The sequence below is a fragment of the Rhinolophus sinicus genome, linkage group LG03, assembly GCF_036562045.2.
Source record: "Rhinolophus sinicus isolate RSC01 linkage group LG03, ASM3656204v1, whole genome shotgun sequence".
In the NCBI taxonomy this organism is placed as follows: Eukaryota; Metazoa; Chordata; class Mammalia; order Chiroptera; family Rhinolophidae; genus Rhinolophus; species Rhinolophus sinicus.
Window position 1 is genome coordinate 187193420 of NC_133753.1, and position 24123 is coordinate 187217542.

Genomic DNA, 24123 nt, shown 5'->3' on the forward strand with positions numbered 1-24123 from the left:
TTATGGCAGCAAACCAATATACAACTAAATTCAGTTTTACCTTGTAATCGTTTTAGTTTCTATTTCCTCTGCCCAAATAAGAATTTCCTCACCTTCTATTTCATTTAAATTGTAGTTATAGTGTTGTCTTATCAGAGATTCCTTGATTACATAATACAAATTATTCTTCTGGTCTGCCTCCATCAACTAGTTTTATTTTCTGCATTATACTTATCTCTATCTGAGGTTACTTATAATCTTTGTTTACCTATTTCTAAATCTCTACTAAACTGTAAGATTCATGGAAACAGACCTTTATTGTGTTTATATGACTGTATCTACGAGACTTAGTATATAGTAGGTCCTTAATAAATATTAATTATATAAAATAACACATAGATAAGCCAGAAAACATTTAAATAGGTTATCTCATAATTGAAAAAAATAACCCATATGTGTGTTTTTTCAAATAAACTCTTGAATAACTTTAACATTTGCATGGAGTATGATTGTTTATTTAGAAACCCATGTAGGGTTTACACATAATTTATTAGTAATGTAGCTAGAATTATCAGTCTTTGGGGTTTTCCTTTTCTCATCTCTTAGGGATAATCTATTAACCATTGAGAGGAACAAATATAGTCTCTATCATAATTAAAATATTAAATATTGGGGCATAAAGAGAAAGACTCAGTAACTGACAAAATTGAATTTAAAGAAAGATAAATGAAAGCCTGATGGATGCTGGGAAAAGAGATTAGACCTTAACATTGGAACTAGAAAAAGTGGTGAATAGAAAAGGAATAATCCTCTGAAATCCCCATCCTCACTAAGGCTGAATAAGAGACACCTGAAGAAAAGTGAAGGGGAGAGGCGAAGTTTAATTGCATTGAGGAAGATTGTAACGTATGTTAAGTAGTAGGAACCAGAGGATCATGTTGAAAGCAAATAGAGTCAGAATTGGAGGGCTGTGAAACACCATCTGGAGCTCTATCCTAGTAGTGGGAAATAAAAGCAATACTGTTAAAGTCACTCGTTTCCACTTCTGTGAAAGTCACACACAGCCCACAGGGAGGAGCAACTCATCGTGACACGGGCATTTGATTGTTGCCTGCTTGATTCCCATGAATCTTTCAAGAAAATGTCACCTTCTTACCTGTGTCTAAATTGCTTTCTGTCAAAATCTACCCTATAAAATAGCTCAGGATGTTTCAAGCATCTGTCCCCAGACAAGGTGCATTCCTGGACACCCAGAGGAGTTGTTATGGAGTAAAAACTGAAGCTTCGGAATCTGTTTGCCGCTATTTAGATAAATAAGACTGGATTCACATGGAAAGGTGAAATGTAAATATGCAAAAATAATTGGGTTTCTAGTAGACGAACGTTAATTACTCCGATGATACTGTGAAGGAGATGTCATTTTAAATAGATACGAATCCTCTTAGCATTAAAGAAAATCTGAGTTACATTCAGAGGGAGGACCATCCCCATCAGTTCTGTTCTTTCAAATTATGTAGTCTTCTCTTAAAGCAGCTGTGTACAGAAACTTTAAAAATAAATCTTTCTAATTTAAGAATTTGAGCAATTCAGAAATATGAGATCCTAATTGTTCCCTCTATATGTCTTTTTCTATTAATTAGAAATAAAATGCATTTTCACCAAAAATAATCCAATCTGAAAAGTTGTAGCCTTACTTTACCATAGACCATATTTTATCTTAGGTAATGTAAAAATTAATATCTGAAACTAGTGCAGTACCCTGAATCTCTCTCTTTTTAAAGAAAGTATTCAGAATGTGCGTATTATGACAAGTATTTTTATTGGTCTCCCAAAACAAAGATGTCACCAACTTAAAGGAATATTAAAACCTCTTCCTTTTGAATTTATATAAACTTAAAGCAGCGTAGACACTATGTGTGGGTGTGATGAGTAATGTGTACATTAAAAATATAAAACACATTATATATATATATTGCATCTATGTATATCTGTATATAGAGAATCTATGTATATCTGTATGTAGAGAATATGCATATTATATATATATATATATATATATATATATATATATATGCATTGGTTTATATAATACACATAGATTCTATATATCTGTATGTACGAGGTCATACAATTAAGTTCACATACTCATCCTAGAATAAGTGTTACATACCTCATTGCTGAATATCACTACGATCGATCACCTTCAAAGTACTCCCCTTGGGAAGCTATGCACTGTAGCCAGTGTCTAGTTCACCCTTCAAAGTAATTTTGGAACTCTTTTTCTGGAATGGCCATCAGAGCTGTCGTTATATTACCTTTGATGTCATGAATGTCATCAAAATATCTTCCTTTACATATTTCCTTTATTTTTGGGTAAAGAAAGAAGTCAATGAGGGCCATATCAGGTGAGTAGGGAGGATGTTCCAATACACTTATTTGTTTACTGGCTAAAAACTCCCTCACAGCCAGTGCTGTGTGAGTTGGTGCATTGTTGTGATGAATTGTTGGTGAAAAGTTCAAGTTGTCTAATTTTTTCAGCACTTCCAAATAGTCAAGTTGATTAACTGTTTGTCCAGTTGGTACAAATTCATAAAGAGTAATCCATTTGATATCAAAAAAGATTAGCAAAAGCATTGCCACAAGTTTATGAATTTAATTGTCAGACCCTGTATACACACACACACACACACACACACACACGGGGTGTGATCAAAAAATAATAGTGAATGTTTACATTTTTAAAAACAATGATTACAGTAAAAGATGCATTGCCATTAATCCCTCTCAGAATGCTCCTCCTTACTTTGAACACATTGCCCATTGTTCTTGCCACTTTCTGAAGCAGTTCTGAAAGTCCTCTTTTGTGAGTGTCTTCAGTTGTGCTTTCATGGTTGCCTCCATGTCCTGAATCATTTTGACTTTGGGGGAGAGCTAGAAGTTGCGTGGTGCCAGATCTGGTTAATAACATGGATGAGGGCACACCATAATGTTTTTATTTTAGAAATTGCGGTACCAGAAGCGATGTGTGACACAGAGAATTGTCATGATGGAGGATGAAGTAAAGACACTCACAAAACAGGACTTCCAGAACTGCTTCAGAAAGTGGCAAGAATGAAGGGATAAGTATGCTCAAAGTGAGGGGGAGTATTTTGAGGGGGATTTATGGCAATGTGTCTTTTACTGTAATAATTTGTTTAATTTAAACATTCACCATATTTTGAGATCTCAGCATATCTATATATTTAATCATATATATATCATCTGTATATCTATATATCTATATATATATCATCTACATATATATCTATAGAATATGTGTAGAAAGAGAATCATATATATATATATATATATATATATATATATATATATATATAATTTAATATATATTACATGCACACAAAATTCCATCTTGTGGCCTTCACAACAGATTTATTAGTTTTATGATCTATTTTGGAGAAGACATTACACATTCAATTGGAGTGAATTCAATTTTATAATGATATGGTATAAACTGATTTCAGAATAAGTTACAAGGTGCTATAAAATATATGGCACATAAATGATGTAGACCAATGGACTCCATCTTTTTGCATACTACAGCCTTAATAGTAGAAATATTGATAATAACTACCAGCATTCAATTATTACCTATTAAGTTTTATTTATGCCCCACACTATATACCCCAAGCAATTTTTTTTTTTTAAATAGAAGTTCCAATATGTACCCTTCTCACGTAGGTTTATTGCATATACCCCCAGGGATCTTATAGTATTTTGGGAAATTTTGAGAGTGCAATTCTTAATTTCAGAGAGTTGCTTCAGTCATCATGCAAGTTTGAAAGCATATTTTTGGTTTGTATAACAAGTGGTATGTATGAAATCACTGTTACTCATATTTCCTGAAGGTCAGTTGCTTGTTCCATTAAAAATCTAGACCTAGTTTACTTCCAATCAAATCAGAACAATTGTATGTGTGTGTATATGTGTGTGAGTGTGAGTGTGTGTGTGTGTACTTTGTCAAAAGTCAAAATTTTAAATTTATTGCTGTTTTAGGATACAACAGCCCATTTTCTCATAGCTTTCTGTGGAAAATCTCTTCAGATTCTTCATATCTAAAAATCTTTTCATGTCTTTGTTTTCTGTCCTTATTAAAGGTCATGAAAATTAAAGTCACATACACAACACAACTGTATAGGTACAGATATAAATATATAGATATAGATGGAGATGTGACATTTTAAAGAGCCTTGTTGTAAATTATGGCATTTTGAGACAAACATCAGTATCCAATACTGTAAAAGTCATAGTTTTTATTTTGAATAGATTTATTATGGCAAATATTATATGTCATCCCCAAAATGGTATTTCTATAAATTTAGCAGATAGCTTAAAAAACTGTGACATATCTCGTGTTTACTAGGATGAACTCAGCTCAAAAGTTGTGAAACATTTCCATGGTTTTCCACTCATTATCGTTTATAACATTTATAAAATCCATCCTATCCTGTGTTCAGAGGAATGTCTATATCCTTTATCTTTGTAATGATAAAGAGTAGGACAAGCAGTTATTATTTATTAACCACTTCATTCGGAACAGTTAGCGAGGCTGCCAGGACCCATAACTGGAGTGCGAGTTTACCTTGATAGTGTGTGTACACAAAATGTAGATACAACAAGCTGTAGACAATGGAAGACATCACCAGTACATGCGAGAAAAAACAGTCTATCTTTTATACTGTTCTAAAACTGTGAGATTTAGCTAATTTTTCTGAGATTTAGCTAATTTTTCTGGCTCAAAACAATGCGGTGTATCTCCATTGCCTATTTCCTTTGAAATACTAACATGAGGTGTATATATTTCCTTAACTTTGTAAACACTTGTAACACGCTGACCATGACATAAGACATTGAAGGGAAACTGAGTTAGTAGCGGTAGAAAATTAAGAAAGATTTTTATATAAGGCAAGTTACAGAATTATGGCCTTCTGTACTTGGTCATTGTTTTGCTACATTGCACAAGTAAAAGGGGAAGTTCAGGGCAAGTTCAAGTTTCCAACCTCTATAACTCAGTACCTGACAATGCTAGGCACCAGCGCAGGAATTGTAGTAGGAGATACATATTATGGGGGAAGTGCATTGCTTTTGTATTTGTACAAATATGAGTTTGACATTTCTGTGGGATGCCTGGTTGGAAAAGATGATCCTAATACATAATATTAATTGTCTTTTTTATTCATGCCATTGTGCTGTGTCCTACCATCACTTCAGCTAAAATATATTTAAAAATTGAATACATTTATAGAGGTTAAGTAGAATGAAATTATCTGGAGAGGAGCTGTGACTGCTGGTATATAGCCCATTGGCTTCTGAGTCCAGGAACTAAAGTCTCAGTATGGCCAGGAATTTAGATTGTGTAGGAGAATGTGGGCCGCAGTGGGATAAGGGGAAACTTACACATTAAAGCAGTCTCTGAATGATGTGCCATTCATCGAGAAGAGTTTGCAGGAGATTGAGGAACCCACTCCCATAGGTGCAGCCGGTAACTCCATAGTTGTGTGCATACCTGAGGTGGCTGAAGGGCTGTCCCTGGGATTCTGACCCGGCAGCACCGTGTCCCAGAGGCTGGTTTGGATATCATCTGGGAATGGTAGGCAAGGTCTCACAATATAAAATAGGGTTCAAAATAGGGTGTGTTGAAGGCACCAGTAAGATGGAAAGGAAGGAAAACAAACTTACCCCCCAAATTTTTACAAATGGCATTTTTCAAAACAAAAAAGAAAATAAATACCCTTTAAAGATCAACAAATAGGATAAATAATGTCATGGGGAAAAAAAAAAGAAGTCTAAGGCATGCTGATAAAGGCTTACATTCATCGTGGCATAAATAAAAAGATAATAGAATAATAGCACCCATAAATGGGAATAGTAGGTTAAGCAACCCAAATAGATTTGAATCAAGAAGAAGGGATGTGAAAAAAAGTCAAATACTGAAAGAAACGTTTTTATTGAAACAAGAAATTCAGCTCTTGGGCTATAGTATCTTTGTCAGTTCTCTGCAAAATGCAGTTCTCTTATTTATCAGATGCTGCTATTGAAACACTAAAGGTGAAGTGCAATATTCAACACCATATACCCAGAACATCACGCTCACTCAGCTGTTACAGAGTCTAAAAGACATATTTCCAAAACTTTGTTACCTTTCTGTGGCATACAATTCAGTTGGATTTACAGGACTAGAGCTTATATATACAATCTCCATGAATATCTTTGGAAAATACTCATTCACAGAGCCTAGAAAACACATAACAATGAAAACAGTTACTCATTTCTACTTTCATTATACCTATTCAAAACTTGATTAAACATGCAAAGGGAAATAAGAACCAACTTCCATTTTTTCAGCTTTCAAAATATTTTGAGCCTGTCTTTATTTCAGTCAGTAGGCTAAAAGTCAGAAAACAAGGTTGAAAAAATAGACACAGTTTTTTTCTGAGCCTACAGTCTCAGGAGTAGGAAAGATACTAGTAAAAATAATTTGAAAAATGTGGTAACTTTTGTATAAAATACAAGAGGCAACACAACAAATCAGAATTATCTTGAAGGAACTCTAGATTTTATAGTAGAAAATGCCCAATCGTGATGCACTTGGGGTAAAAATAGTAAATATGAGCTCGTACACTGTCTATTAGGAAGCAGAATAAAAATGACATTGATTAATCGTGTCCCTGGAAGTTTATTAATACCATAGGAATTTTAGCACCTGGCCAGCTCTGTTGGCATGAAAAGTAGAGGGTATACACGAAGGACGAGAGATGATTAAACCTGTCTCGTCAGGTTAAGTTCAGAGAAGTATTGCCACCCACCAGTTATAGCTCAAAAGAGACTATGAATAATAAACCAACTTCCTGAAACTGAGGGAAGGAATGATGAACGGGTAAGGAATGATCAGGGCACTATGAATAAACATATGGATGGAGCTTCTCCTGAGTAAGTTCAGCACCATGAATTTTTTAAAAGAGGTTTAAACCATGAGTTATCAGTAGGGAAGACTATAGCACCGTGTCTGTTGTTTGAAATTGGGGCGCTGTAAAAACATATTAGAAGTGCAGTGGCAGTGCACTATATTAAAAACAACAATAACAAAACAACACAGATGTAAGCCAACTTAATGTGAAGGGAATACAGTACAGCAAGTTTAGTAAGAAAGGGATAATATGAAACAGTCCCTGTTGATTTTCTTTTGAAAGAAAACACTTTGAAAAGGAAAATTACTGGTTTTAGCACGATGGTGTGATGGTGTCACAGACAGGAAAGAGAAAATGCAACAAGAAAGAAAGGAGCTATGTAATTTCAGCACCATCATTATCTTTAGTTAGAAATTTGCAGAGGTAGATTTTAAGTAAAAAGAAATTGACTATTAAAGAATGGTGTAAATGATTGCATGTCTAAACAAATCCTTCCCAAAGAAATCTCAGAGACTTCAAAGGAACAAATATATTAAACAGAAAATTATTTCATGAAAAAATGTTTTTAACCAGATATCATATTCTTTCTGCTTTTCTCTTGTTCTTTTTCTTTCTCCCTCTTTCTCAATGCCCTCTCTCTCTCACACCCCAACAGCCAGACACACACACACACACACACACACACACACACACTCAAAATTCAAATGTATTTTCTCTTTTTGTCATAAAACAGTTAACTCTTGAACAATGCGGGGGATGGAGGGGAGGGAGTAGGGGTGAGGGAGAGGTGCCAGGTTAGGGGCACCCACCTCCAAGCAGTCAAAAGTCCACATATAACTTAAATTGGCCCTCTGCTTATGTAGATTCCCGAAGGGCAGATTTTACCCTTCATTAGCCGAGTTTGAACTGTGGGGGTGAGTTGAATTGCAAGGATAAATTCAACTGGGGTCAATTGAAAAATATCTGCATATACTCATACGTGGACCCACAAATTTGAAACCGGTGTTATTCAAGGATCAACTGTAGTGTCATAACGTCCTCATTACATTTTGTCAGTGTCATCTTTCTGTAAGGAGCATTTCTTAAAAGTTCAGTTCATATTTTTTAAGTCATCAGTATTATAAGATCTGTCTTTCAAAATAATATAAATACAGTGTGGAAAAATGCATACATTTATTAAATGAGAATATTTGACTAACTTAAGGTTATCTTAAAACCATTACAGTAGGCAGAATACCCACCCACCCTACCCCCAAAAGATGCCCATGTCCTAATCCCCAGAATTTGTGAATACATCAGTTTGCAGGGCAAAGCAGAAGTAAGGTGGGCAAGCAGCTGACTTCAAAATACAGAGATTAGGTGGTCTCACATTTGAGGAGTTATGGCAGAAACGGGGATGGAATGGGGTGCTGGAGTCCCTCTCGCAGCCACTGTCCCCCATCCATCACAGGTGGAACAGTTGGTCTAGAAACTGGCCTGGTGAGTGAAGCAGCTGGAGGGGATAGTTTAAGATGCAGAGACCCAGCCCCAAACAGAGTGAGGTGCTCTTTTGTAGAGGTGGGCAAGGTGGGTAGTGACAGTGTTATAGCCTGCAGGGGTTACCAGGAGATGGAATTGGTGCCTTTGCCACAGGATGATAGGAGGTGAGAATAGAGAAGATTGCTAACCTTTATTTTTGCCCTGTAAGAGCAGCAGGCTGTGAATACAATCCCAATCCTGCCTGGAGGAAAAAGCCTCCTGCCCCAGAAGAGGCAGCTCCTGAGCATCCTGGGGACAGGGCTCAGATGGCTCTCAGGGCTCTCGAGGAGCTGAAAACTGGTTGATTCAGGACTGACCAGTTTAAGGGCATAAGAAGGAAGAGTCTAGAGAATGAAAACAGGAAACCCAGAGCATCAGGGCTGGTGGGGAGAGGAGAATGGCTCAGGGAACCTAGGGGAGCAGGGCCAGAGAAAGCCTGGGCCTCTCCAGAACACAGAACTCAGGATTGGATAGGGGAGGTGGGGCCTGGAGCCTGGTCCCCTCTGCCCCTGCTTCTGGGTTGGAGAAAATTGTCTCACCCTGTCTGTGCCTTGACTTTCCCTGCTGGTCATACAGCGCCATCGGATCCCATAGCCATTTAAGTGCAAGTCCTGGACCCAAAAGACCTGGATTCAAATTCTGAATCTACCATTTAGTAGCTATAATACCTCTGGCAAATTAGTGAATCTCTTTGTGATTCTAAATGGTGGTGATGATACCTACCTTATAATTTTGAGAAGTCATCTGGTTAATTAATACAAAAGAGTTAGAGTGATATGGACAGAATCGATGATATGAGCTATAATTATTCAGTTTTCACACTGTCCCTCGCCTCCCACACAGCAGCTCATTCAGCCAAGGTGTAGCTTGTAGGTGAAGCCACCAGAATGAAGAGATAAAGGGTCTGCTGGCCTCACCTACAGATGGTGCCCCAGGCCACCCTGGGCACTCCTGATAATGAGTTTAGGTTCAATTTCTTTCAGCTTGTCCCCCATCTTGGCACAGTCCCCATTCCCTAGTGGTGTTAGGCTTTGTCTTGTATGCAGAGCCTTTCCAGAAATTCTCTGTTGGGAAGAAGTAGGGTGGGTTTGGCTTTGGCTGGTCAGTGACTTTGGTGTCATGGCCATGGGCAGGTGTGACAGCAGCATATGGAAGTGATGACTGTCAGACAAGCACAGGACCCACTTGTAGGTTTTCAGTTGAAATGTATCCCCTGGCAGAAGAGCCTGGTTCGCTTAGAAAAACTGACGTGAGTGTTCAGCATGGTGTAGAGAGAATATTTTGGTCAATCTTTAGGATTCAATTAAGTGGCTGTAAGTAACAAGGATTAGTGGGAAAGCTATATAATCCTATGTTGGTGCTCACTTTTGAAAGAATGTTCTGTCAAATGGTTTAGTGCTTTGTGCTGTTAGATCACATTGTCCTAACAAAACTCTAATTTTGATCTAAACTATAAAATAAAATGGGGAGATTATTATGTATTACCTGGTGGGCCTAATGTAACTACAATAGTTCTTAATGGTGGAGGGGGAGGCAGAATTGGAGAAATTAAAGCCAGATAAGATGTGAGGACAGAAGCAGAGGTCAGAGAGATGTCATGTGAGAAGGACTGTACCCTCCCTTGTTGACTTTGAAGGTGAAGGAGGAGGTCTGCTAGGCCAGGAATGGAGGCCATCTTTAAAAGCTTACAACACTGTCTTAACCAAAATTGGTTACTCAGACATGTTAGTAGAATCTTATCATGCCATCCTCCTTAATGTTGCATTTATTACATCCACAATTAAAAATAAGCAAAACGGTAGACCAAAACATATTTAAAGGGACATATTTAGTACTTTAGACACTTATTCACAATGGCATTTTTACTGAAAATCTGTAAGGGTTATGATGTTTGTTGCCAAATATACCAACTTCAATTACTGGTTGGTAATCTGCCTGTAATTCTTTGCAATTATTACAATTTAGATAAAACTTCCTGTATGTTACTTATGCGATGCTTGGACTAGAAACTCAGGAATGCCAAAAGAATATGGTAAAAAAATAAAACATGCACATAAACCCAATTTAAATGTGACACTATCCTTGTATCCCAGTAGTCTTATGGAACACTTAATCTCAGTCATTATGACGGTTTTCTTTCTATCCCAATTTTATATAAAGATGGTAGAGGTCTGACATAGATTAACTAATGAGCAACAGTGTTATAGCTGATATGACCATTGTTCAGAGCCCCATGGTCCAAATGTAAGTCTAAGATGCATTCATGCTATCTGTGGTCATCTTACCCTCATGAGAGTTTATTGTACCTTTCCCATTGATTTATTTCACCAAATATTTCATTTGACTTAATAGTCAAGTAAATCCTTCACGTATATTTGTTGTATATTCTTTGTACTGGAAAGAAAGCACTAGTTAAACTCAACTAAATGCCTTTCCTCTGCAGTTTTAGTGTGGTCTTTCATTGAAAATTTAAAGTTACCATTGAGCAGCTTCAGCTATGCGCTTTGCTTTCTTTCTGAGAATTGGGGGTGGGGGAGTTGGCTGGGGAGTTGGTGAACAGAACTCAAATTCATGTCTAAACAAATACTGCACCACAAGTGCAATATATGATATTGCATTAAGGAAATCCAATACTGTTAGTAATCCAAGTGTACCTTGGTGAATAGCTGATATTTGCCAAGAATAATAAAATTCCCTCAGCCTTTGAGAGATCAGATCTGTTAAAAACAAATAAAGACATGATAGGAATGATTTATGCTGTAGTGTTAAGTTGCTACATGTAAAGCCTTATAATCTAAAAAAGTACTTTTTTTTTCTGTTACAATACCATCATTACAAATTTTGATCATATAAGGCTACAAATAATCGACTTTATTACGTGTGAAAACATGTGAATGGGCCATAGATTTCAGAGGTAAATTCATATCCCATTAAATGCTTTATTGTGAGAGGCAGCCTCTATGATGACCCCTAGTGATCTCGATCCTGGATTCTTCATGTCCTTGTGTAGTATTTGCCTCTTGAGTGTGGGCCGGACTTATCTGACTAACTTTTAAGGATTAGAACAAAAGTGATGGCATGCAATTTCTAAAATCAGGTTAAAACACAAAGTCTGTGGCTTTCATCTTGGAAATTTTCTCATTTATACAGGAAGAGAGAAGAGAGAATGGGCAAGAGGGAGTATTCAAAGACATAAATAGTGGATCATTTCTCAGATTTTAATATAGATGTGAATCTTGAATATAACGGAAAATATGTTCACATCTAGACACATTTTAATGAAATTACAATTGTTGGAAAGAAAACAGAATGTTTACTTTTGAAAAGAAAAAAATAGAAGCAGGAAAGTAGATCAACCTAAAAAAATCATAGAAAGAGAAAAAAATAAACTTTTGGTATATGTAAAATTAAAAGATAAAAATAATTGTAAGTCTATTAATCAACACAATAAATACAATGTTATCTATTTTAAATATATTATACATTAGAGGTGTGTGTGTGTGTTTGTGTGTGTGTGTGTTTGCCTAATGTAGACATAGTACCTCAGATTGGCTTAACCATTTATAAGAATACCACCTCATAATGGTATTATACTGAATAATTATCTCTTGTAGTTTAAAATCACATTTTAGTATCTTAAAAACAATAGTAATTCAAAATGTAGGGGTGGCTGGTTAGCTCAGTTAGAGTGTGGTGCTGATAACACCAAGGTTGCCAGTTTGATCCCCGCATGGGCCACTGTGAGCTGCACCCTCCTTAAAAAAAATAAAAAAAAAAGTCAAAATGTTGTATACACTAGCAAATACTGATTAAAAAAATAGAACACTACAAATTTATAAACGTAAAGAGAAAACTAAAAACAAAACTATGGAATATGTATGCAAAATTCTACATAGAATAATAGTCTTTAAAAGAATTATAAGCTATATTGAAATATTTGTACCTGTATTAAGAAAACATGTTTATCATACAGCTTATAAAAATTTCCAAAGATAAAATTAATGCTGAAGCATACTGAATAAAATACAAAATCCACAGCTATAAACAACAAACAAGTGAATTAGTCAACAGACTAATAATAGAAGCCACTTCCTTAACCTGAGAAAACATAATTGTTGCAAACTAACAACAAATACTCCTCACTATGAAATGCTGGCAGCATTACTTTTAACATATGAGCACCATTGAATTTGCTTGCTGTCATTATTCTTAGTTTTCCTTTTTTAAGTTGACCCAATGTAAAGAGCATTATATAAAAGTAGGGACTATGAGCAGTTTCACATAAGAGTATGATCTATAAAAGAAAATACAGTTATAAGACATATTGGGCATAAATATTTCTTTAAAAGCAGCAATTGAAAAAAACTTAAAATATCTAGATATAATCCAAACAGGAAATGTTAGCAATTCTTGTGAGGGCAGTTATAGTTACTCAATATAAGAATAACCGTGTGTGTGTGTGTGTGTGTGTGTGTGTGTGTGTGTGTGTGGTCACAGCAAGAGAAAGAACACTAACAAATGAGTTTGAGAAAGAAAACTTAAATGTCCAAGAAAGAAACAGATTTCTGGGAGAAAGATATGTAAAAAGAGGAAGAGTGAAAGAGACAGAGAGAATGTGAAAGAGGGAGGAAGGAGAGAAAAAGAAATAGTATTAAAGAGAAAATTACAAGTTTATCATTGGACAGATTGTGATAAAAGGAGGTATTTTCAATTGATGGGAAAAGTTTTACATTTTGTTCATAATAAGATTCTGAGTTTTGCAAATTTTGTAGTAAGCATACATCAATTTTATAATTCGACAATAAAAAATAAGTTTTAAAATAGAAAACAAAATAAGTTGCAAATTTTGTCAATTGCATGGGAGAGTAGTTGTGTAAAGTCAAAAAATGGCACAAACAGGATTTACATTAGCATGTAAATGACAGGAAATTAGAAGACTGTAGGAATTTATAAGATGCAGTGTTTACTTAGATAAACATTCTCTGGTCAGGTTGCAAGGTTTTAACCTCATTACATAATTAATGTACAAGAGGAGGCAGAGGTGGAAATGAGTTTGCCCAGGTGGGCGTTTTCACCCAAGGCTGAATACATTATCAGGCATAAATACATACACACAGCTTCTCATTTGGAGCATTAGTTCAAGTTAATTTGGTTTATGGCTCTGCTTTAGAGAAATGACAGTCTTCAAATAGAGATTAGGTGCACTATAATAAGTTCTTTACTGTAATTTAATACTTTCTAGGAGAATTTCATTTCCCATTTGGTTCATCTGCAGTTCTGTTTGTCAAGTTTTATGCAAGATTTTTGTAAACAAGTTATTACCACCCCCACTGAATGAACGTTCAAGGGGGACATTTATAGGAATACTTATAAGTACATAAATGCTGTGAATGAGAAGGCATCCTGTCTTCTCTGTAACTTCTCATAGAATGATCTCACATTGATATCCATATTAAGAGACCCACTTGGACATTTCGGGATCTATTCTAAACTTCAAAAATGTATAAATGCGAAGTTATCATTGGACAGAACTATTCAATACTGAATTTGAAGTCGGAGGACTATTACCAACTGTATTGTATTTCAAAACATTCACAACACTGATGTCCAAGGATAACATCTAAATAAGAAAGCCCCGAGTAGGGGAGGGGCACTTGGGTTTGTCTCCATCACACCTCTTCTTTCCTATCCCTTTGTGGGGTTTATTGAGCCTGTGCTGAACATTTTGTTTAAAGAAGTTTTGTTAATCCTAATGAGTAGATGTGAACTGTGAGCCTTCATAAAAAATGAACACTTGATGAAATAGTCATAACCGTGTTTGACAGGGCAAGAAAATAAAGTTAGTCAGACAATGCTGACCACTGAGCTGTAAAGGTAAAGAAAAAAAGATGAAAGACCATGGAGAAAAGAAAAGAAAAAATGAGGAGATAATGACCAGTGGGAGTCATTTTAGAAATGCTATACTTGAAATACCCATAGGTAACTGCACGTAGAAATGTGGAGACAAGTGATCTCCATGACTTAGTAGAGAAATCTGCTTGGAGTTGATGATTTAAAGTCAGCACATATTTGCTATTATTTTCCATTTTATTGATTGAGTCCAAAAATAAGTGAATTCAACATTTGGTGGGTTCATATAAGGATGATTAAAAATTATACACTTGTCAAATTAAAGAAAATCCTAATGAAAACAGTACTGAAAATGGGCCCATTGTATATTATAGATTGTTGCCATTAAAAATGCACAAAATAAGGAACAGAAAATGGATGTCAAAAGTCTCTATTCTGATATTTCCCATAATTTAGAAATTCATCCTTCATTTTGTTTATGGAGGCAAGGCAAGCATTGGTTTAATCTATGTTTTAGCCTGAACTTCTGGGCTCTGAGTTCTTTGAAATGCTGCTCTTCTGCAAATGCCTGTACCAACAATTAATTGACCTCTCTTTTATTTATTTATTTTTAAATTTAATTAATGGGGTGATTGGTTAATAAAATTATATAGGTTTCAAGTGTACAATTCTATAATACATCATCTATATATTGCATTGTGTGTTTGCTACCCAGAGTCAAATCTCCTTCCGTCACCATGTATTTGATCCCCTTACCTTCTTTTTAAATTTCATTTCCCTTAGAAAATTGTCATACCAAAGAGACAGAGAAAAAGTCACAAGAGTATGAGTGTAGAAGAAGGTTGCTGAGGAACCACTGAGGTGGAAGTCACAGAGGACAGTGAGAAAGAGTGAGAACTAAAACGAGAGCCTGGGGGCAATTTCTCCCACTGAGCTTTCCTTTGCTTGGGAAATCATGCTTAACTACTCTTGTGACCAAGAAAATTGACCGTTGTTTGACATGAGGGCATATATATATATATATAATCTCCATCATTAAAAATGATGAAGAAAAGTTTGAAAACCTCTGCTTAAGATACATTTTCTAAATATTTATTCTACCTGGAGAAACTGAATAATACCTTTAAATTGTAGAGTATAAGTGAAAGCAAGCCTATGCTTGCTTGGTCTTATGCAGATAATAAAACACGTAATAAACTATATGCTGTGATACAGGTAGAGAGCTGACAGAAAGTGAAATTACTCAAGTCTAATTTGTACGACCATTTTTAAAATCAGTGAATAAAAGAATTATGTTCTACATATAACGGAATAAATGCAGCATAGATGGTGGAACCACAGCTTATGGCAGCCTCCTGTGTATCTGTGTGTGTGTTAGTGTGTTCTTCTTTTAGGATGGATGGTATGGTTTAGTGTGCATGAATATGCAGTAAACAAAGGGACATCTGTGAATAAATTTTTAGTTAAGACGGTAGTTGAACTTAATAATCTTTGTTCACAATTGTCCTAATCTTTCATCCATGAAACATCATCTTTCTAACCTCAAGCAATTGGTAGGGACAATCCATGGCACCTGAGATGTGTATTGACACGACACGATGTACTGATTTTTCCTTTTCATCCGAACAAGTGAGACTAGTAAATCATAACTATTGACAATTATCTGTAAATCCTCTGCTTCCAGCAGTCTCATTTCTTCCAGGCATCAGTAACAGATGAACTGATTAGAAAAGTTGAGTTCCTAAAATAACAGTTTAACTCACAAGTACCATTTCTCAGAGTTCTACAAGGTTCCTTTCTAGTTCTTAACTTCAAGAGGCCATTTTAGTAACTATTGTCAATTTATAATATCACCGTATTATGTGATGAGTGGTTGGATTTACTAAACAATCTTGTATGGCACTGTTAAACTTAATGGTAACAGTTTCTTCCACAAGAAAGAGAACCATATTTTGTTTTTGTGGTTTAAACTATGAAATAAATATACTTTATGCTGGTAAAAACTCTGCTAATAGCGAGCTTCCTTCTATGTTGTAGAATATTTCTGATTTTTCAAGCAAAAGGTTTCTTTTAGGTCATAAAGTCTGCTTATTTCTAATATGTTATATACTCCATGAAGTCAAAGGAAATTTTATATATTATTGTCAATTTTACTTGAACACAATGATTGTTTTTGAACAAGGTATGCCAACCACACCGTTCTATTCATGTCTATTTTGAGGATAATATCTTAGATCTTTTATTATTCTTTAAAGTTGTCTTTTAGGGATCAATTTTGCTTGCTCTTTTTCATGTTTGTATATTTAGAAAAATATGCATCTTTGTTTCAGAAAAAGAATTTGTAAATGTCCGCCTTATGAACTTCAAACTAATGCCACAGTACAAGCAATAGCATGGTTTAAAATTCTCTTCAATTTTGAGAATTGCCACCCAATGATCTCTGAAAGGTCTAAATTGTAGACTTGAAATTCAGCCTTCTGATATCTCCTTCCCTACCACCATCTTGGTCATTATTAAGTTGCAGTCGGGACCTTCAACTACTTTTAGAAAAGTAAGGACAAATAAATAAATTATCCATCACTAGGCAAAAGACTGAAGCAAACAAAAAACTATCTCAATATTGTTAAGAATTACTGTTGAAAGAGAACAGATTTATGAAACCCTTTGATTGGTCTCTATCTCTTGTTGTCCTGATTTCAACTCCAATATAATCAAGAGTACCTAGGTATGTTCTGTTCCATTACAAAAGTAGCCATTTCAAAGTCTGAGAGGTAATGCAATAGAAATTGTATTTGGAAGAACTATTGATGATTTCTGAATAAATACTGGGAATAAAAAAGCAGCACACAGTAAAGAATGGCAACACTAAGCCACAATCTTTGATTTAATGAATAAAAGATTAATGATAATAGCAAAATATTGAAATGGATTACTTTATAAATGGTTTTTGAGTCCTTCCAATGTTAAATAATGGTTAAGAATTATATTAGTCCCCATTCTAAGGCTTCATGCAAAATTAACCCCATATTTTAAAGAAAGATAAAGGATATAGCATATTTTGACTTTAGGAGCCACTTGAAAAAAATCTGTGTTTTTCTTTATGGAAAATATGGAGAAATATTTGTTGCTAAAATTAGGATAAAATGTATTGACTGTAATGTTAGGATATATATATATATATATTTAGTGTATATCCCTGTAAAATTACTGACTTTTTCAATTAGAAAAAGGAATTTTAATATCTTGTGGTAAAGGATAAATGATGAGAATATAAAAAAGCATACTATTTAAAAGGAGTCTGTCATTAAATTTTAATACCTTTAAACAACTTAAACAAAAATAATGTACTGTTTTAATAGTAATAAAAATAGGTTACAAAAACAGAAAGAAGAGTCCAAAATTATATTCTAGTATGAAATAACAGGGTAGTCCTTAATATCTATGGAAATAGTACTTTTGCTGGGGAAAAAAAATAGGCTATGCGCCTGGAAAAATATCTTTGGAATTTTGCTTCATATCATAGAGAAGTCAATGTAAATTATATAAAAGGTAAAATATTTTTTAAAGTATCAAGAATAAAGAATGAATGTTAGTGAGATAAATGTGTACACTAGGGAAAGGGAGATTTAGAAATAAAAGAAGAAACCCAGGAGCAATAAAGTATATAATATTTGACTGTACAAAGTTTTATACTTTTTAATTTAAAATTATACCATTACACAAGTTCAAAACAAAGTGATTAGCAAATGTTTACAGAGATAAGTTTTTGATACTTATATTATCCAAACACCTGATACTAATTAAGAAAATAAATACAGTGTAATAAAAAAATAAAATTGGCAGAGGATTTGAATTCATAAAAGGGAATATCCAAAAAGAATCCCCAAGCTGCTAATAGACTGAAGGAAAGATGATCAATCTTAGAGGTTGTCAAAGAAATTGAATAAAAATGAAAATAAAATTAACTTCTTATTAGGAAAAAAGTGAATGAATAACAACACCCAGTGATTTCAGAAATATAAGGAATGTGGTTTTTATACATTGCTGTTATAAATGTGTATTAGAGAAGTTTTTTTTAAGCAATCTGACAATAGCAATTGAAATTAAAATACACATTCTTTAGTCAAAAATTCCACTTTGTACAAGAATCTACAGCGATGAAACATCAGGATATAAAATTATATGCTGATTAGTTTGGAATCTTTTATAGCAGCAGAAAGGAACTTCTGGAATATCCATCAACAGTAAATAGTTGAGAAACAGTAATACATTTTAATGGAGAATATTATGTAGCTATTAAAAGTTATATATATATGTATATGTATATATAATATGACTATATATATAGTTCTAGTTATCAATGGGCTTGGAGGCATCTTCATGATATTTTGTTAAGTGATAAAAAATGTAAGAGAAGGGCCGGCCCGGTGGCTCAGGCGGTTAGAGCTCCATGCTCCTAACTCCAAAGGCTGCCAGTTCGATTCCCACATGGGCCAGTGGGCTCTCAACCGCAAGGTTGCCGGTTCGACTCCCACAAGGGATGGTGGGATGTGCCCCCTGCAACTAGAAATGGCAACTGGACCTGGAGCTGAGCTGCGCCCTCCACAACTAAGATTGAAAGGACAACATCTTGACTTGGAAAAAAGGCCTGGAAGTGCACACTGTTCCCCAATAAAGTCCTGTTCCCCTTCCCCAATAAAATCTTTAAAGAAAAAAAAAATGTAAGAGAAGATAACACAGAATTATAACATTTTTACTCCAATATATATACCGGGGGTGCCAAAAAAATGTCTACAAATGACTTGTATTCATCTTTTGTTATCGGTATATATTGAGTATTACAATTTTAACACATTTTTTTCCTTTCTTAAAATAGGAATACATTTTTGAGCACCCTATGTATGCATATATATATGTACACACATACATATACATATATACATATATATTAATTAAAAATGCAATGGCTTGAGTGGAGGGGAGTGTACAGTATCAAAGATGAGGAAGAGATAAAGAGACCATAGAGTAATGGATTAACATATCATTATGAAGTCTAAATAAATGTTACATATGCAATGATTTTATGAACATATTATAAATATATAAAAAGTGTGTACATGATAAAGACTAAAAATTAGCATTGACAAATGAAATGTTTGACTACATTGAACAAAATTCTACTTAAACTTAGGAATGCATTTCTGCTGTTTCAAATCATATTGTATTATAGTATCAAAACTAGGCAACGATTGGAAAAAACACTGTGTGATGTGTTTATGTCTTCAGGAAGAATGGAAGTGTTCCACTGTAGGGTTCCACTGTAGCATTCCACTGCCTCTCAAATTTTAAAATGCATGAACACAATTATAAGTGACATCACATCTGTTAATAATCCAAAGCTCAAAATGGTAGCTAATACCTTATTGAACTAATTAAACCATTATTTAAATAAAATACAGAAATACATAGATAAAACTTCCATAGGAAAGTTAGAATTAGGTTTAATATTGGAAGGTGACATTACAGGGTTCCAGTGTTGAGTGAACACTCTAGGGAAAGGCAGAGGAAAATATCATTGGAGGCTGTGGGTCCACAAGTAGTAGATTTTCAAAGAAAGAAGACTTGTTTTATAGGCTTGTTGCAATTAGGTCAGTTTGTGCAGGGCACTGCTGATCTCATGTGACTGTTGTTGTTGGAAAGCAGCTGTGACAGTGCATCATACCTGGCGCATGTCAGGGCACATTCCTTATGTCGGTTGTGCAGCCGCACACAGGACTCTGCAAATGACTTTTCCCAAGTTGCAGTCACCTGACTACTCAGCAAGCCCTTGCATCCAAATGTTGTGACTCACAAGTTGATAGTTTGTGAGTTTCTGCTATGTAAGTCTTAATTCCCATAAAAATCTTGGCCCTCACCAGAAATAAAACCTGTCTTCTTCCTCATGTGTGTTTTCAAGAATGCATTTCTCTTTGTGGAAGAAGATACCATTCTTTGCTTGATCATTAATGTTGATATAATTTCTTCCTTACTTGCTTATGGTCAGTTCAATAGAAATGGAGTTGGGGGAGGGGGATTTAAGAGTTTATATTTACATTTTAACCAGAAGTCATCTTGTCAAATCTGTTTACTAAGTTTTCTGTTCTGTAGTTTTATTGTTTGTTTGTTTGTTTGTTTTAACTTTTATTTTGTGACATGTTTTCTAGCAGTTAACTTTATGATTATGCCTTTTATCATATACTTATCCATTAGGATTAAGCTCTCTATATTAGTTTCCTAATATGAGCAGAGAAAAAAAAAGTTTCAACATTTAAAAAAACTTTAGTGACTGAAAGCAGAACAGTGGTGGCCTAAGTACATGGGGGTGATGGATATATACATACTTTTATTGTGATGGTAGTTTCATTGGCAATAATTATGGCAAAGTTAACAAATTTAAAATTTTATTGGCGAAGTAATGGATGGAAGTACACATGTGGACAGGTTACCAAAGAAGCACAGGATAGCAGACTCTACCTTCAGTGGAGAATGTAACATTCAGAATTGATAATGATAGGACTTGATACATTAGTGGGAGGTACCAAGGTAGAGTACAGGAAGTAGGTATACAGAAGAAAGGAGTTATTTGAGACCACAGCAGATTGAATAAAACATCTTCTATAAAATGAGTAAAATGAATTCAAAGTATTATTCCAATATAAGAAATATATAACTCTTTTATTCTCTACTCAATTTATATTATCTCATTAGACAAAACCAGCCATGAGCAGCAATTTAGACAGAATTTAAGGCAGTAAACAATGTTAGTTTCAACTTTAAATTCAATTTTTTCCAGCCTCAACATTTGCTTCACGTGTTATTATTAATGTTACTTTGGCATGGCATGATTTATAGAGGAATCAATAATTTTAAACTGAATCTTTCACTAGGGAAAAAAGCAAACAAGCTATCCCCTTCTAAATTTAGACAATGCACACCCCTTTATAACTTCCACCACTATCTCTTTGTGGTACATTATATACTGTGAGAAGAATTAAGGGAAGATATTGAAATCCAAGCTCTACCAATTATTGCTTTTGTTATGAACAAATTATTTAAAATTGCTAGCTTTACTTTTCTAACCTGGTATATAATACCTACCTGACAAAGCTTTTGTTAAGAAAAAATAGAATAACTTGTGTATGACTGTTGGCAAAGAGCGTATCCTCAATAAAGTTTAATTTTCTTCTCATTCCTTTATAGTAATAACTTGGATTAAATTGTTTCTTTCTTTTTCTTAGAAACTCTGTCTGGTTCTAATATTTTATTATTGAAAATAATAATATAGCAAAGACAGAGGAAAGACACTACATAATAAATGGATCCCTTTTATCTCCCTCTGCAAAGTTCCACAACTGTAATTTCTTTAATGTAATGTAATCACACAAATCAAATTAGCAATTTGAAATTTTGGCAATGTTATTTTGTATATGAGGAGCTTCAGGGATAAAAACATTAAATAAAAATTGTTGTGCAGATTTTTTTCTTTTCTAAATAAAATAAATCAGAATATCTCTGGAACCAAGAAGTTCCATTTAAGAAGTGTATGTACACCATTTTTAAAAATCCATTTACTGCTTAAATGCCACATTCTAATACCCACTTTATTAAATTGATTAGAGCAATTTAAATTGTCTACTACTCACCAGGTCAGTGCATTTCCTTAATGCTTATCCTGGACTCCTGCCTCAGCTTTTGTTATTTCTAGCAGTATCTTTAGGGGATGTCATGCTAAGATTCCTGGCACAGAGTGAGGCAAGAAGCAGTGCTACAATCACTGAAAGAGAACCAGCATTTCAAAAATCAACAAAATATCCCAAAGTACCATATTCCTTGTATTTGGCAGTGAGGAATATAAGACTTATGCTTAACAGAACTATTACAAGTGTCTGTCATTTTAGATACTTTATTTAAACCAAATTTTCTCTGAAACATGTTTCCTGATAGGTGTTCCTGGCTTATTAAAAGGAGAAAAAATAATAAGTCCCTTTCACTTACAGAACTGTTTTATTATTATCCTTAGTCTAATCTTATTCAATATAATCATTTACTGACATAGACTTTAAGGTATAAAGTATATAAAATCTGTATTTAAGCATTGGTTCTACCATTAGCTGTATAATATAGATATCCATTAACCTGTTTTAATTAACTCAGTCATAGAATGGTAATATGCAACTATCAATGCTATTATAATTATTAAATATGAAAAGTATAAAATAAAGCTTTGCAAACTAGGAAACTATCTACACATATTGTTAATAGCTATATTATTAAACATGAATCAATATTCTACTTGCTAAGGTACATGTGAAATGAATAAAACATGGCAGTCTCTAAAGCAAAATATAAGAATTCAACTAGTTAGGAAAAGAGACACCATAATTGACCTAGAATATAAAGTACACATCAAGCCATTGTAACATACAGTGAACAGAGGTTATAAAGAAGTGCACGGTACAAGGAAAGGTCCAGGGTTGTTAAAATCAGGGACCAAAGTGGGAGTGAGACTTGAGCATGTTAAGAACTGTCCTTCTTTGTCTATGAGCTTTTGTTTCTTTGTTTGTGTTGTTCCTTTGTTGCTTTCAGTTTTATATCCCACATATCAGTAAAATCATATGATTCTCGACTTTTTCTGTCTGATTTATTTTGTTTAGCATAATCTCAAGATCCATCCATGTTGTCACAAATGTCACTATTTCATCTTTTCTTAGGGCAGAGTAGTATTCCATTGTATATATGTATACCACATCTTCTTTATCCAGTCATCTCTCAAAGGACACTTTGGTTGTTTCTCTGTCTTGGCCACTGTAAATAAAGCTGCAATGAACATCAGAGCACTAGTTTAGTGGTTACCGGAGGTTAAGGGGGAGGGGGTGTGGTAGATGAGGGTAAATAGGATCAAATATAAGGTGATGGAAGGAGAACTGACTCTGGGTAGTGAACACACAATGTGATATATAGATGATGTATTGTACATTTGAAACTTATGTAATTTTATTAACCATTGTCATTCCAATAAACTTTTTAAAAAAGTATATATGAAGAAAGAACTGTCCTTCTATAACAGGTTTTAAAGTCCCCCATTTCTCTGAAGAGGGAAGTGAATTTAACGAAAGTGAGACATAAGTGGGTTTCAGTGGGGAGTAGAAAATATGTAGAGATTGATATTCAGGAAAATAGTCAAGTAAATAGAGAATATTTTCTTAATATTAAAAATAAATCTTGTTTGCCAAATGTCAAGTTTGGCTTCCTACTGAGTAATACCAGAGAATGACAACACAAGGCATCTTTAATAAAAGATGTTTGAACACATTAGTTTGAATGAACACGAGCAATGTGGTGAGGTCATGGTCTCCTTGAGGAAGAACTCATGAATACTGATTTCCTTGTTGCTAATATACATAGATTCCACTGAGAGCTGTGGATGCTTGTCTGCAGAACCTGCATTCTTTGAGTAGGAATCAAGAGGTTAAAAAGTAGTAGACGGCTAGACGGCAGTAGCAAGCAGACTCTAGGATGGCTACCACTAATCTCCACCTCCTCAGTCATAGCCTTGTTAATTTCCCTACCCTTGAGAGTGGCCTGGTCTCACTGACTCATAAAACTACTGGGTTGGTGCAAAAGTAATTGTGGCTTTTGCAATTATTTTTAACCTTTTAAACCACAATTACTTTTGCAACAACCTAATAATAAAATACAGAAGTGATGGCAAATCACTTCTGATATTAGGCTTTAAAAAAACATCTGTGATTTTCATCTTGGTTTGTCTTTG